Raw genomic sequence first — 12,785 nt, 5'->3', positions numbered from 1 at the left:
GGACCAGGAACACGCCAGCAGCAGTTTCGCATAAGTTCCAGAAAAATGTTTTGCCCCAGGGGTTAGAAGGAGACAAAAGCCCAGAGGTACCTGAAGTCCCGGACATGTATGTCTGAAATGGTCTGGAGCGGCCAAAAGTGGTTCAAAGATCTTGAAGATATGTGGAAAGAACGGTTTCTTCTCAGAATCAGATTCCACCCCTTGAACTGGAAGCTCGTGAGGGTTGGTCCAGAGTATAGGAGGCTGAGAGAAACCCCATCGCCTCCAGTCGGGAGGTGCGGACTTGGGCCCAAGAACAATGAAAGTGGTGACTGAACCAGAGTTTCTAGACATGGATGCTGGCGCGTCCCGTGATGTAGGCAGAGTCTTTGTCAAGGAGCGTGTGCTCCCTGCCCCTGAGCCCCCTCTGGCAACCAGGCCGTCCCCTGGTCCCTGTTCTTCATTCCCAAGGGCCGTGTTTCCAGTGAGTTCACATGTGGAGGTTATGGCAGGAGGAGGTTTTCTTCCATCCTTTTCCTCCAGGAAACCTGGGGGAATCCCGGAGCTGGCTTCCCACTGATGTGGGTTGTCAAGCACGACAGTCAAGAAAGAATTCTTGAGACATTTTACAGCATAGGAAGGCACCTTTTATTATGGCACAGGCTCAGGACCCGCGGGCAGAAAGAGCTGTGCTGAGATTGTGAGGAGTGACTGATTACCTACTTTTTTGTTAGTGGGCTTAGGGATAACGTAAGTCTCGGAGGAATTCCTGCATGCTAAAAGTTGGACCTACATCACCTTGCAGGTCCAGCTATTGTCAAGGTTGCCTTTAGTCTAATGAAACATCATCATTAAAAGGGCAGTGAATTCTTCTGGGATGTCACGCTCTGCATCAATGGGCTGCAAGTTGTACGATTTAATTTTAGCTGCATTTCTCTTGCCTTTGTTCTCCTCATCTCCACGAGGGGTCGCCATCCTCCTAGCTCTCCCTTGTCCAGAAGCGAAATAAGATGGCTTCATGGGGCCCACAGTGTGACCGGATGGGGGCAAACTCTGAACCAGCATGTAATCTCTTATTTTGTTCAAATGTGGGTTTTTTGTTTAAGATTTTATTTATTTATTTCAGAGAGGGAGTACGAGGGGAGTGAGGGGCCGAGGGAGAGAATCTCAAGCAGACTCCTGGCGGAGTGCAGAGCCCAAAGCAGGGCTCGATCCCGCCAGCCATGAGATCACAACCTGAGCCAAAACCAACAGTCAGAGGCTCGACCGACAAAGTCACCCAGGCGCCCTCAAATGTGCTTTTGTATAGTCTACATTTGTTTTTATTTTTTAAAAACTTCTTTTTACATAAGTATTTTTTTCTCAGATTTTCTCAGCTCTCACTTTTTCTCAGTATTCTAAAGAAACCCTGGACAGCATTTTAGTGATTATTTAAATTATTCTCATCATATTATAGTTTCTAAAAAATACAGGGAGTTAAATTTAATGGGATGACAGAATTTGCTATTTCTTCAACAACATGCTATCATGTGAGAGCAATTCAGCCACTGGAGACATGAGAGATATCAGAGAACTTTGTTTCTGCCGATGCTTCTGCGTTGCTCTGGGACAAGAGAACAGCGGGGTTTACTTCATGGTCTCCGTGAGATAGCTGATGAAAGAATGCCTGGGCCCTGCTGATTGCACAGAGGGCACGTGTGTGCAGTGAGGGACCCAGGGACACTCCTGGTGGTCTGGGCCAGGCAAGGCTACTGCCTCCTTATGATCAGGGCCCTGGCCGGGGTTAAACCATCTCAGCTACTCATGGCAACAAAGGTAAGTACAGGCTGGGATTCTCAGCTCTGCTCTACCTCTCCAGGTGGTGAGGGATCTGGGCAACTGGGGCCCTCAGTCTTTTCATCTAGAGTGAAGAGCCTGCCCCAATGTTGCCACTATCTGCACAATGTGTGTGCCAAGGACTTTGGGGGAAAGCCTGTGCCAAGCTCTGGGGCACAAGGCCCTTGCGGGGAGCCTGTGCCAAGCTCTGTGGCCTTGGGACTGGGGGTTGGGTGTGAGTTGCTGTGCCCAGCAGCCCAGCTGAACCAGGATCAAGCATGTCCAGGGCTGGATGTGGATTATGGCCAAAGAGCAAAGCTGGAGCCTCGGGCAATACGGTAAACAGTCCTGGGATCTTGGACAAAGTTTACCCTACCCTGAGTAATAATCCCAACAGAACTTGTCCAGCGCCTAATCCACAGCTATGGGCATTGCGGGCAGAGAATATGCTGGGTTCTTCAGGAAAACCATGCTTAAGATACCAGCTGGAAAAATGTTTGAACCAGGTTCTATAACCTCCAGGCTGTGCCGCCTCTGGTGAGTCACAGAACATCTGAGCCTCTTCCTCCTCTGTGATAGGGAGTGAAGATGGACCTTCCTTCCAGGGAGTCTGGGAGAGATACAATAGATGTAAACGGTCTAACTAGTCCCTGGTACCTGGCAGTGGCTCAGGAAAGGGCAATGGTTGACATTAGGCTTCTCCAGGGACATATTACTAAGCCAGCCTCCGTGGACACATGGAAACGGAGCCCTTGGCCAGAAGAACCCTGACAAAGGGAGGCACACAGGGTCAATTCTCTGAATCTGTCAGACTAGCACACGGGAAAAGCGGTGGAAGCAGGAGAGGATTCTCATGGATAGACCCTGGGGGAGTCGGAGCATTAAACTGTGGCTCCTGTTCTCTCGGGGCACCTGAACAAAGTAGCCCTCTGTGAAGGGGGACGAATGAATAGAGGCGCTTGTCTGCCCAGCCCTTCTGTTAGCTGCAGATTTTTGTGCAGCCACCAGAGGACAGAGCTGACTCACACTCTCCTTGGGGACCATGCAGGGATTTCCTCTGGGGAGTTCTGTGTGTGGGGAGGGGTGGGGGGATGGGGAGGTGATGAGCCCCAGGGCTCGGAGACCCCCATCCTTCACCATGGAACAAGAGACCATTCAGAGCCCCTGAGAGGTCAAGACGCCCTTTCCCACATTCCATCTCTCCAGAACAGGACAGTGCAGTTGAGACAGATGTTCCTGTATCGGTCTAATCGGATTCCTCAGGGCTTTGCTGTGCCTCTGCTCCCTCTTTTCCCAGGGAGTGCTCGCCACCTCTTCTTCATTAGGGGATTATTGTTCTCAGGGAGAAGGATCATGCACGTGCTATCCCATGTAGGGCTTGTAACCAATGTCTGTCAGCCCGGAACTGTCTGGGTGGCTCCGTCGAATGAGCATCTGACTCTTGGTTTCAGCTTAGGTCTTAATCTCAGGGTCCTGGGATTGAGCCCCGCATCGGGATCCACACTTAGCAGGGAGACTTCTTGAGATTCTCTTGCTCCCTCTGCCCTTCCCCTCTAAATTAAATAAAGAGTTTTTTAAAAAGATTTTATTTATTTATTTGTCAGAGGGAGAGAGAGGCAGGCAGAGGGAGAATCTGGCTCCCTGCTGAGCAAGGAGCCCTATGCAGGGCTCAATCCCCGGAAGCTGGGATCCTGACCTGAGCCAAAGGCAGATGCTTAACTGACTGAGCCACCTAGGCATCCCTAAATAAATAAATCTTTACCAAAAAATAAAGGTATAAAAATGGAGTCCCACTGCAGGGTCATGATTAGCAATAAGAGGCAGAACCCCGGTTGAGCATGGGTGGAATTCATCATGTATGCACATTCTGCACAGAGCCCCCTCCCCACCCCACCTTATGTGATCACTGCTGGTGCCCTTGATGGGAGGTGGGGGGTGGGGGATGGCTGGGCGTTTCGGGGGCAGGGAGAAGAAGTGGCTGGCATCAGGCTCTGATGAACTGGGAAAAGTTATGTTTGCATCTAAAATACATACTCCTCGGGGGTGCCTGGGTGACTCAGTGGGTTAAAGCCTCTGCCTTGGCTCAGATCATGATCCCAGGGTCCTGGGATCGAGCCCTGCATCGGGCTCCTTTCTCAGCAGGGAGCCTGCTTTCCCCCTCTCTCTGCCTGTCTCTCTGCCTACTTGTGATCTCTGTCTGTCAAATAAATAAATAACATCTTTAAAATACTTACTCCTCTTATTGGGGGAGGGTTGTAGGCTTGGAAACCAATCCCTGCACAAAGGCTCCAGGACCCTTCTACTTGAGGACGCCCACCCATGTCCCCACCATGGCATAGCCTCTCACTCCTGGGGTTGTATAATCCCCTGCTCGGGATTGATCTGTCCACCTTGACCACAGGCAGCATGTGGGCCCCGTGACACATACACTGAGGTGACCAATGCACTCTCTATTGTTCCTGAGCAAGGGGGAAGCTCAGAGGCAGCCAGCTGGCACCCTTTGTTACACACACACATACACACACACGTGCCCACGCACACTGGGACATGACACCCAGGCAGACACTCCTGTACTGACATGGGCAGAGACACATGTGGACAAACACACAGTTGATATGATACATACATGATCTCCATGCAACCCCTAACCTCCCCAGACATAAAAGTCATGCAGGCATGTTCACGGGACATGTCCTGGGGAGTTGCCTGGACAAGGCTTTTTGGTGGCAGCACATGTGGCTTGTGGCCAGGGTCCCTGCAGCAGTCACCTGCCATGGTTACCCTCCTAAAGGCACACTCTGAAAGTCCCTCCAGGCCTGGCTCCTGGCCCCGCACAGTGTGGGGTTCATCACCCAGTGTGTCCCCTCAGGTCTCAGGCCGGGGCACGGCTGGGGGACAGAGTCCTGGCTCTCGCGGAGACTGGGGCTTGCCCTGGGTCTGCAGGGGCTGCGCTCCTCTAGCTCGGGTCATATATATGAAGTATACACTCAGCTTTTTATATTTATATTCATATTCATATTCGTATGTTTTATATTAACACCATTCCCCCAGAAAACCACGGTGTGTGGGGCCAAAGTTGTTTCGGGTAAGTGTTGATTTGAAGCCGGAGTCTTTACTTGGTTGTGGTCCCCCCCACCACCACCCTGGTCAGAGACTCCCAGCTCCGACACCCACCCCACAGGCCCTCTGGCATGAGTAGAAGGGAAAAGCAGCAGGAACACACAGTGGCGGGTGGTCCCAGGAGATCTAGTTCAGAATAATACAGGTGTCAGGGAAGCCCTGCTCCCCCTGAGCAGAGGACGAACCCCGGGCTGGTGTGTGGGGACACGGTCCCTGTCACTCTGGCACTGTGGGGCCAATTTCCCCACACCAGTCGCTCTGCCAGGGCCTTGACCTGAATCATCACCATTAATTACCTATCCAGCCCAGTGGGGAGATAGTCTCACTACTGTCACTTTAGAGATGAGGGTCTGAGTCTCTGAGAGGCTCAGCGTCACGCTCAAGGGCTGCTTTCTTCTCCAGAGCCTGCTCCTGCCCCCATGCCCAGCCACCCATGTCCTTGTCCGTGTCGCCTTCCTCCGACTGTGCGTCCAACCCACCACCGTGAACATCCTGGGTGGGAGCCACATGGGGCTGTTAGTCTCTGTCCTCAATGCTTTCTTTCTCTCTTCCCCTCATGAAGAAGTCATGCTGAGATGGACTCCAGAGGCTGACCCTGCTGGTGGCCAGAGGGAGCCTGTGCCTGGAGATGGCCCGCTTCAGGCCACAGAGGGAGGCCTCCAACTGCATGTTGGTGCTCCCAGTATGAAGAGTCTGGGGGATGAGGGAGAGCCAGTTCAGGAGACCAGGAGAGCACAAGGGAGTGGCCAGTGCGCAGGAGGTGCAGGGAGTCTGTGCCCGGAAGTGACATGAGCAGTATTTCAAGGCTTCATTGGCTACATGTGGCTGGCTACAGTGCAGAACAGCACAGGTCCAATGAGCCAGCCTGGGCCCAGCCTGGGGAAGGGCACCCACTGTGTTAACCGAGACTGAACTTCATAGCCCCTTGGCTTGGGAGATCTTGAAGTCACCACATACACACTGATGAAGGAAGGGGCTGTTTAGCTATTGAGTAGCTAGTGGAGGGTATGAGAGGGGATAGTGGTTCTTTCCCCTGACAGCTAGTCCCTTCTAAAAGAAACAGGCACAATCTGGGGGGATGGCCCACCCCCAGCTCCAAATTGGCTATTTAAAAGAACCTCTTTTACAACCCAGACACCTCCCCCCACCTCCCACAATGCACACCTTCCTCCTCCAAGATCAACTTCACCTGGAATATTTGGTTCAATGAAACTTCGTCATCTCTTATCCACTCTGGTGTGAAAGACACGGAAATTTCCAGTAAGGAACCAATGAAGGCACAAAAGCATGGAGACGAGCCCTTACCTGGTGTTAAGGAAGAAACAAAGCTCTGTGGAAAGCACATAATCCGCATTCTCTCTGGGCATGTGAGGTGGTCCAGCTAAATGAGATGAGCGACAGCTGTAAAACATACGAACCTGGGGCGTCTGGGTGGCTCAGTGGGTTAAAGCCTCTGCCTTTGGCTCAGGTCATGATCTCGGGGTCCTGGGATTGAGCCCCACATCGGGCTCTCTGCTCAGCAGGGAGCCTGCTCCCCCCCTCTCTGTGCCTGCTGCACTGCCTACTCGTGATCTCTCTCTCTCCCTCTGTCAAATAAATAAATAAAATCTTTAAAAACAAAACAAAACAATACATATGACTTTGAAGATCTAATAAGAAGAAAAATGAACGAAAATAGTAATTTACGATCATTTTATCCTGATTATATGCTAAAATGATACTTTTTTGAATGTATTGGGTTAAGTGGCATTAAACTTCATGTGTTTTTTTCAAATGTGTTTTCGTGTGGATAGCAGAAAATTTTAAATTCTATCTGTGGTTTGTATTTCATTTCTAGTAGTGATCTCTAAAATCTGGGCAACCCCGGGCAGCACCGTGAACTCACGTCCACCTGCGGAGGGTGGGTGATAAGAATGGGAGCAGCTTCCCTGGTGAGATCAGGAACCCCACACCTGTGGTTTGGCTGCCCTCCAGGATGCCGTGAGGGACGACCCTGCCCTGTTCTGGAGCCACCTGAAGCTGAAAGCTCCAGAGAACTTCCTCTCATCATGGAGATTCAGGTCTTCCAGAAAATGAAACCCAGACCATCACCAATATCGGTCCCAAATCTTGATCTGAGGGGGCGTTCTCCAACAGCCCAGAACCCCATGCCAGGTGTTGACAAAGAGATGCTCCAGTCCCTTCTGGAGTGTTTTTCAAAGTCTGGGTGGAATGTGCTGGGGTGTGATGGCTGAAATCTGAGGCCGGGGGATGCAGGAGGGCTCCCAGAAGGGCATCCCACACAGAGGCAACAGAAACATCCAAGCCACAGCTTCAGGGAGAACAAGCCTCTCCAGACCGTTTTGTGTAGACTCACAGCTGATTGGGTGGCAGTGGCGGGACTGAGCAGGGAGGAGACCAAGATGTGTGTGAGGCTGTGGGCTCAGACCTTCTCTGAGGAATATAAGTGGGGGTGGGATGGAGAGATCCGTGATGGGAAAGGTCTCTTCAATTCCATCTAGACATGAGGCTGAAGCTGCCAGAAACTGGCTGCTGGTATTTCTAACCCCTCAGACTGGGCTCCAGTAGAACCCACCCTGCTTCCTTCCTGGGAAGATGAGTAGCGGCAGAGCCCTAACCGAGTTCCTGCTGACCCCTCCCGGTCCCTCTTGGCCGTCAGTCCACACCGCAGACCGAGCTCAGCCCTGCCTCCACCAGACAACCTGGTGTAAACAGCCATGGGAGCCGGAGCCCAGGCTCGGTGCCTCAGCTCTGGGCGTCCAAGTGTCTGGAGCCTGCTGTTCCAGAGAAAGAGACAGTTAGACACTGAGAAGCCCCTGCTTGTAGTCGACTCCCTGCTCCGACGGACACTTGTCCCTAGGAAGGCTGCTCAGAGGCACCTGTGAGACCACGGCCACACTTGGTCTTTTCGCCTACTGTCCTGTCTACTTTGCCTTACCTTGCTCCATCTCCATGTACTCAGGGCAACTCCACCAAAGCCCCAGGAGACGACCCTCAAGTCCAGATGCAGGTGGGTGACTGAGGGGTCAAAGTAAACAAATCTTGAACATTCCTCCTTCTGGCTCCTAGATGTCCCCTGCCAGCTTCCTGGAGAGCTGGGGTTTATTTGAATAGCAGCCTTGTCTATGCCATATCTACACTCCATGTTTCAGACCCCTGCTCACTGGCCACGCGGAGCCCAGGAAAGATGTTTCATCCCAAATCTGAGCCAAGGATCCTCAAGCTTGTTATGGTCCCAAATTATACATCATACCATGACAGTAAGCCAAAGGAGTTCTCTCCTTCCTTACCAGAAACCTCTGCTTGTCCAAGCCCCTACAGGCAGGGCTGCCCCATGAGATACAAGATGCCCAGTTAAATGGGAACTTCAGATAAACCTGAATAATTTTTTAGTATATAAGTATGTCCCCAATACTGCATGTGGCACTCTTATATTAAAAAGTTATTTGTTGGGGCGCCTGGGAGGCTCAGTGGGTTAAAGCCTCTGCCTTCGGCTCCGGTCATGATCTCAGGGTCCTGGGATCGAGCCCCGCACCGGGCTCTTTGCTCGGCAGGGAGCCTGCTTCCCTCTCTCTCTCTCTGCCTGCCTCTCTGCCTACTTGTGATCTCTCTCTGTCAAATAAATAAATAAAATCTTTAAAAAAAAAAAAGTTATTTGTTCCCTATACATGCCGAGATTGTAGACTGGTCTAGCCACGATGGAAAATAGTATGAAGTTTCCTTGATAATTTAGAAACAGAACTACCATAGGATCCAGCCCTCCCACTTCTGGGTTTCGTTTCCAAAGGAAATGAAAACTGGTTATAAGAGATGTGTCTGCACTCCCCTGTGTGTTGCAGCATTATTTACAATAGCCAAGGTGCGGAAACAACCTATGTATACATGGGCAAAGAAGGTGTGGTGTAGACGTACAGTGGAATAGTAATCGGCCAGAGGAAAAAGGAAACCCCGCCACTTGTGACAACACGGATATAATGTGTGTATCACCTCTATGTGGAATCTAAAAAAACCTGAATTCATAGACACAGAGTAGAGTGGTGGTTACCAGGGCCTGGGGGACAGAGGAAATGGGGATATACTGGTCAGACTCTACAAACTTCCAGTTATAAGATAGTTAAGTTCTGGGGATCTAATGCACAGCGTGGTGATTCTAGTTAACGATGCTGCATTATAACCTTGAAAATTGCTGAGAGAGTAGATCTCAAATGTTTTGCCACCAAAAAAAAAAAAAAAAAAAGACACACCAAATATGTGAGGTGATGAAGGCGTTAGCTAGAGCTCCAGGGGCAATGATTTCATGATATGTGAGTGTCTCCACTCAATACCTAAACTCACACGATATTATATGTCAGTTACATTTCAATAAAGGGCAAAAAAAGAAAATGCCTAAAGCATGGGGTTCTTCCCTGGAGTTTAGAAGGCACACTAGATAGTATGGGAAATTCTAGGGGCATGGTGTGAAAGGTGAAAGGCTATGTTGATACAGTGTTAGGAAAAACAAGTAATGTGAATTTTTAAATAAGTTGGCATTTTTAGGTAATAGAAATAGATTTATTTATTATGAAATTCTTTTTTTGATCAAATGACATTTGATGGAGAGGTACCAATGTAGTGTGTGTGTGTGTGTGTGTGTGTGTGTGTGTGTGATGTGTTGACTGTCTCCGGGAACAGCCTAAATTCTCTTTTCCTTCATGTTGTTGTGCTGATACCCAGATTCCTGAGATTAGACCTTAAACTATAGTTAACTAGGAAATTTGCTTCTCTATCTCTTTGTAGGCAGGAGTGGAATAAGTACACCCCTCCAACTGTGGGAATATTATGGCAGAGGATTTAAAATGGCTGAAAGGAAAAATCAAACCCTTGGGGGCATCTGGGTGGCTCGGTGGGTTAAGCCTCTGCCTTCGGCTCAGGTCATGATCTCAGGGTCCTGGAATTGAGCTCTGCATTGGGCTCTCTGCTCAGTGGGGAGCCTGCTTCCCCCTCTCTCTCTGCCTGCCTCTCTGCCTACTTGTGATCTCTCTCTCTGTGCGTCAAATAAATAAATAAAATTTTTAAAAAATAAAAAGAGGAAGCTTGAGGAGGAGCGGGATCTTTTGACAGCACTGAAATAGCTTCCACAAAAGGGTTATCAGTGAAAAAGAGAAACAGAGCTAACTTTATGATGGGGAAGTCTGGCCCGCACCATCTCAACCAAATGACCTGAGTGAACATCACCGTTACTGAGACGAATCAAAACTGCACCTGCTAGAACATGACGGGAAGGACACAGCGTCATTTCTGTGATGTGCCTACTGGAGGGGCAGAACCCAGATGGACTCCTGAGACAACACATTGGAAAGACGCAAACTGAGAGACATTTCCTACAATTAACCTGTTAGTGCCAGGAACTGTCAAGGCCATGGAAATTAAGGAAAGACTTTGGCACTGTTTCAGATTTAAGGCGATGAGACAGACGTGACGACTACATGGGACATGAACTCCTAAACTGGATCTTTTTAGCATAAAGGACGTTCCTGGGGGCGTCTGGCAAATTTCGTGCAGGGCCTCGAGGTTATATGGACTTATTGTATCAGTGTTAATTCTCCTTTCCTTCCTTCCTACCCCCCACCCTTCTTTCTTTCTCTCTCATTCCTTCCTTACCCCCTTCCGTCCCTCCCTTCCTTCCTTCTTCTCTCCCTCCTTCCTTCTTTCCTTATTTTTTTGTGGCAGAAGGGCAGTCAGAATACTCCAGACAAGACAAAAATCACAATCAAAGAAAGTCAGGAAAATCAGCTTCAGTTCTGTGAACTTGGAGCATCCTCTGTCAGAAGTCACAGAAGGGAGAGTGGCAGGCACAGCATGAACAAGAAGGCCAGGTAGCTCATTAGATGGGTCATTTTATTGGAATTATGTATGACACAATTTTATATATTGGCATTAAGCTACAAAATGACTTAAATAATGAAATAATATTTTAATGTTTTTAAAAAGTATTTTAGGGGCGCCTGGGTGGCTCAGTGGTTTAAGCTGCTGCCTTCGGCTCGGGTCATGATCTCAGGGTTCTGGGATCGAGTCCCGAATCGGGCTCTCTGCTCAGCGGGGAGCCTGCTTCCCTCCCTCTCTCTGCCTGCCTCTCTGTCTACTTGTGATCTCTCTCTGTCAAATAAATAAATAAAATCTTAAAAAAAAAATAAAAAGTATTTTAATAAAAATCACATAGAATGAGTCACTGTTGATTTCTTGACCTTGATGATTACATTGTGGTTGTATAGGAAAACATCTTCGTATGAAATATAAAGATCCAGGTAATGGAGTGTCGTGTTGGCAATCTGTTCTCGTTGGTTCAGAAAAAATTGGTACTGCACCTGCCGTTTTTCTGTTTAATATTGCTACAAAATAATAATTGAAAAAAAGAAAATCAGGGACACCTGCGCGACTCAGTTGGTTAAGCATCTGCCTTTGGCTCAGGTCAGGTCCTGGGAAGGAGTCCCACATCGGGCTCCTTGCTCAGCCGGGAGCCTGCTTCTCTCTCTGCCTCTGCCTGCCACTCTGCCTGCTTGTGCTCTCTCTCTCTTTCTCTCTGACAAATAAATGGGTAGAATCTTTAAAAAAAAAAAAAAAGAAAGAAAGAAAGAAAGAAAATCGAGGCTCAAAAGTTATATAACCTGACCAAGGCCACACGGATAATAGGGTCGGCTCCCAATCCCAGCTAAGGTGTGATTGAGTCCCAGATCCCCACCTTCGCCCACACGGCCCTGGCCGTCCCGGCTGCCTTGCCAAGACCCTTCAGAATTCACCCACATTCCTGTTCCTTCACCTGCAGAACAGTCCTCCCTAACCCAAGCCACACTGAAGTCCCTTTCATGGAACTGCTGCCCCACCCACCCCAGCCCTGTGCCGGCCCGGCCCCCCATCCCGCCTGGCCGGCCCCCCACGTGGGGCAGCAGCAGGCAGCGGCAGGGTTCGGGCTGGCTCCCTCCTCCTAGGAGTGGGGTCCTTTTAGCTGAGCCCCCACTTTCTCAGAGTTGTCTCACTCTGCCTGAGGACCTCAAGATTTTTCAAGCCACTACAGGTAAACACGGTGACTTTTTCTGGCCTTAGCTCCCCACTGTTACTCCAGACAGAGATCCTCCCCCAACCCCACATCAGGTGGCCTGAATCGGGGATCTCGTCAGTCAGGGTTTCATATGTTATCCCATCCTTTAGAACAATGACCACTGCAGGTTACAGACATCACCCCTGTACCAAACTGGGAGCCGCTGCCCTCCGGTGGCCTTCCAGGCACGGCCCTGCCTCCCCACCGCTGAGCCTGCCGGAGCAGGGGAACTGGAACGCGCAAACGGTTTGCCTGTGACTCTGAACCACGTGCCCACCTGCTTCTCCAGGGGCTCCAGAATCAGGGCCCCGGGAGGCCGGGGAGGGGATGGTGCTGGGCAGCTCGCTCAGTGGTGAGACCCATCCCCAGACACACAGCTTGTCCTAGCACCACCTGACTACCCTCCACCTAAGCCATGGCCACTGTGCGGCCTGGAACCAAAGGGCTCCTGTCCCCGGGCCAAAGAGACTCTGGAGTTGGAATGGCCCCAGGAAGGGGCCACGTGGAGAGATAGCCTGTGTGTGGCTGACTGGCCTGTTTGCTCCCCCGGGGAAAGAGCGCGGCCTGCTATGGTGTTCTGTGGAGGTGGGCATCTGGGGGGATGGTGACAGTAGAATGGGGGGAGAAGGCCCCCTTCACGGCACGCCTCCACCTGTGCCTGGGTAAGGGCTCTCGTCCTTCACTGCTGGGAAAGCTGGCAGCGGGGAGAGTGTCCCACCCCCTGAGATGTTAGCAAGTGTCCTGAGTGCCCCTCCAGCCTGAGTGCTCTGTGAGGGAATGTTGCTGTGTAAACAAG

Source organism: Enhydra lutris, unplaced genomic scaffold (genome assembly GCF_002288905.1).
Source record: "Enhydra lutris kenyoni isolate GAN:26980312 unplaced genomic scaffold, ASM228890v2 scaffoldscaffold12, whole genome shotgun sequence".
NCBI lineage: Eukaryota > Metazoa > Chordata > Mammalia > Carnivora > Mustelidae > Enhydra > Enhydra lutris.
The sequence above is the reverse complement of the archived record's forward strand: the minus strand, read 5'-3'. Positions refer to the sequence as shown.